The sequence below is a fragment of the Trachymyrmex cornetzi genome, unplaced genomic scaffold (genome assembly GCF_001594075.2).
Source record: "Trachymyrmex cornetzi isolate Tcor2-1 unplaced genomic scaffold, Tcor1.1 scaffold1945, whole genome shotgun sequence".
Taxonomy (NCBI): Eukaryota; Metazoa; Arthropoda; class Insecta; order Hymenoptera; family Formicidae; genus Trachymyrmex; species Trachymyrmex cornetzi.
Window position 1 is genome coordinate 22,428 of NW_017296575.1, and position 3,647 is coordinate 26,074.

Genomic DNA, 3,647 nt, shown 5'->3' on the forward strand with positions numbered 1-3,647 from the left:
GAGGACTTATTAAAAATTGATGAAAATTTTGATACATCAGTACTGTATAAAGCTATCATATTTATGTCATAAGTCTGTAATTTGATACTGGTGCTTTATAGTGATGAAAAGATTTACTTTTTTTAGATTTTAGAAACTTCAAAAGTTGGAGGAAAAACTGCTTACGAATTCGTAAAACGTAACTTGAGCCAAATTCTCACCAATGAACTAGCTAAATATAGTTAGCTAAGAAAGAAGAATAAACGTGTATTCCAGACATTAAAGCTATCACAGTTATTAACCGGTACGTTTTTAATCATCATTATATACTTGTTTTTTTAAAACTGCTGATTTAAATGGATGTTAAGTAGATAAATATTGTATATACTCGTTTCTGTTATAGCTGCAGGCGAGAAAGACAACGATACTTTTACAAGAAAGGATATCGAAGAAGCAATACAAAAATGGCTGAAAAGGGCGAAAGAAAGGTGTGATGCGGAACAAAAAAGATTGAATGCTCAAAGGCAATCCGAAAATCTATAAGATTTTTTAAGCCTCTGATTTATCATTTGTAATGTAAGCTCTTTCCAGTTCCTACTAGACATGCAATCCCTCTGACTATCACTTGTTTCCATCAATGGCATACGGCCTGGCTGACCAGCACTTCCGTTCTTATGAAGAAGTAAAAAATTTCATCGATTCGTGGATCGCCTCAAAACATGACCAGTTTTTTCGACGCGGGATTCGTACGCTGCCCGAAAAATGAGAGAAAGTAGTGGCCAGCGATGGACAAATGAATTTGAATCATAAATGTATAACCAGTTTTTTACAATAAAGCCTCGAATTTCGGAAAAAAAACGACGGAAGCAAAGTTGTACACCTAATACTAAAAATCTAGTGCCGGATCGTGGCTTTTTTTTCGTTGCTTATTTTTCTTTTACTATCAAGAATATGTTTTTCCGATCATGCAGGTAGACATAACCCCTTAATTAAAGGGCCATTCACCCAAACCCTTTTTCACTTTTTACGTTCTCGACCCCGTCTTGCGAATGATATAGGGCACATTCCAATTCGTATTTCGCAATTCGTGCCATCTCCTTGTCAATTATCTACATTAACTATTACTAACTGTAACTTGAAAATGATATCGAAACATTTGTCATCTTGCTTTGTATAATTCTAATAAAAGCTAAGTGTTAAGAATATTTTGTACAAGTGTAGAACCAAGCAAAATAATAGCACAAAGTTGATATAATTGTTTGCAAATCGCATTTTGGGAAACAGACGTAACACTTTTCTTGTGTGAAACGCGACTGTGCTTTTTAACAATGAACCAGTTAATAACATGGAATAAACTAATTTCAATTACGAATTAAAAAGTATAAACATTAAGGAGGGAGATCACTGTGAAATTTTCAAAAAATCGAAAAAATTTTTTTCTTTTAAAAAATAGTTTAAAGCTTGTAGAACAAGGAACAAAAGGTCCCAAGTATAAATTCAAGTTAGTTTCCGAGTTACAGAGCCTACAGTCGACCTACAACAGGCTCGCACCTGCGCACCGGCCGCTTAGAATTGGCCGTACAAGCCCTACACAGGCTAAACTGGTCAGAACACGTTATGTTCCCCCTGTATCCCTTCTTCTTCCTAATGTATTTTAGGGTATATAAAGCTAGAGAAACCATTACCTCGATACATATCCGTTAATCAGTCATCCGGTATTCATGTCGTAACACGCGTTATTTTACGAAATTCGGAATATTACTTTCAAATGGAGAACGTTTATTACGGACTTGCTATTAGAAGACATAAAAATTCAATAGAAGATATGAAAACTGCAATATGGGCAACGATAAAGCACAAATCGTCAACTGACGCTAAACCGCAACATGAGAACTGTCTGCCCGGGCCAAGCTCTTGGTGTTCCTGGCAGGTAGCAAAAGCAACAAATAAATTAAGTGAATACTCTCACAAACCTGCTCTTCATCCCGATATTATAAAGGCAATCACTCCTATCTATGAAAAACTTAGCAAAGATGATTTATTACAGCGCTATTTGGGTGGTTACACCCAAAATTCAAATAAGAGCCTGAACGCGCTAATTTGGAGCTACGCTCCAAAATCGACGTTTAGCGGTACCGACAGCGTTAAAATTGCTGTTTATATTGCCAGAAGTATATTTAATCAAGGCTATTCAAGCGTTTTGTTAATGATGAATAACATGAACATAGTCATCAGGCCTATTGCAGCCAACATTTACGAAGCCTTGGATAAAGAACGGATTTTAAACGCTAAAGCACGCACGTCCAAAGCATCAAAAGAAGATCGTATCTTAAAACGGCAGAGCAAAGCCGGAAGCGACGATAAGGAGGATAACTATTACGAGGCTGGCATGGCAGATCAGCGGTAAGAACAAAAATATTTGCATTATATAATATAAAAAATACCTAAAACTTTAAATGCTTTTTTCTCGAAATCGTGTTTTTCAAAACGGTGTCGAAGGTTTCTCGTGATATACTCATCGGATTAAAGTAAACATGATTTTTTTATATTCCTTATAGTTTTCTCTAAGCATTGACCGACAATTTTTGCGATATTATTGTTATTTTGTAAGATATTAATAAATTAATGAACAAAATTTGTACCAAAAACCAATCAAAAATTCAAAAATTTTTTTTTCAGTAAAATTAAAAAAAATTTTTAAAAAGCTCGGTCGATGCTTAGGGAATACAATATACTTTAATAATATTATTTTTATTTTGGTTTCAGATAATCCAATATGGCGGAATCGTCGACATCAATAACCGGTGCAAAAAAAATTTGCTTTTTTTCACACAATCATAAATGATATTATAATTTTTTTTTCTTCTGTTTATATATATTTAATATCTTTGTTAAAAGTAAAAAGGGCAAAGAGCCAACGTATAGAAAATTACCAACACATATATATGTATATTAAAAATAATAATACAAAATACATACAAATTTAGCAAATGTTTCGAATCCGATCGGATCATTTTCAATGATAACATAAAAAATATATATAACGTACAGAATCAAATTTCATGTAATATCGCCACTTGAAGAAACCTTCCTACGAACAGTTTCGGTGGTCGCCGTTTGTCTCCGTGATCATTACAAACCGAGCCTTTGTTGTGAACGCTTCGGCTGTTATAATATTCTTATATTCGTCCTGTGTACTAGCATTGTAATTCGCTCAAAAATTGAATAAGTTTAATTTAATTGAAGATGTTACTTGTAATAATGAATTTGCAGTTTATAATTACTCACAGGTAATGTTACGGTCTGAATAAACGGACAATTTATTACTTATGCAGTCATTTAATGTAATTAATGTGTTTATCGTGTAATTTATACGAATTGTAGAACCGGTTTTTGTTTATTATTACTGAACTTGGATACATTTCATTATCTTCTCAATTTGGTTTAAAAGAACCGTTTATTTAACATTATGAAGATTTTTATACACAATTTATTATTGTATTACGTACCTCGGTATGTAATACTGGACTTTCATCCTTTGTCCTAAGCTATATTTATTGAGTTTATAATTTTTGACTATTTCAACGATGACATATTGATGACTGTGGTAATTTTGTTCTTTAATCTTGTGAGTAATATATCTTGAATTTTTCTGTTAATTATTAGAT

At 33.0% G+C, this 3,647-nt stretch overlaps 1 long non-coding RNA gene across 1 annotated transcript; it reads left to right on the plus strand.

Annotated features, from left to right (window-relative positions):
• The first annotated feature begins 244 nt into the window (after positions 1 to 244).
• Positions 245 to 642, plus strand: LOC108759573 (uncharacterized). The gene is made up of 3 exons (XR_001940022.1): positions 245 to 283; positions 383 to 467; positions 571 to 642. It is a non-coding gene; the product is annotated as an uncharacterized LOC108759573 (long non-coding RNA).
• Positions 643 to 3,647: the final 3,005 nt, after the last annotated feature.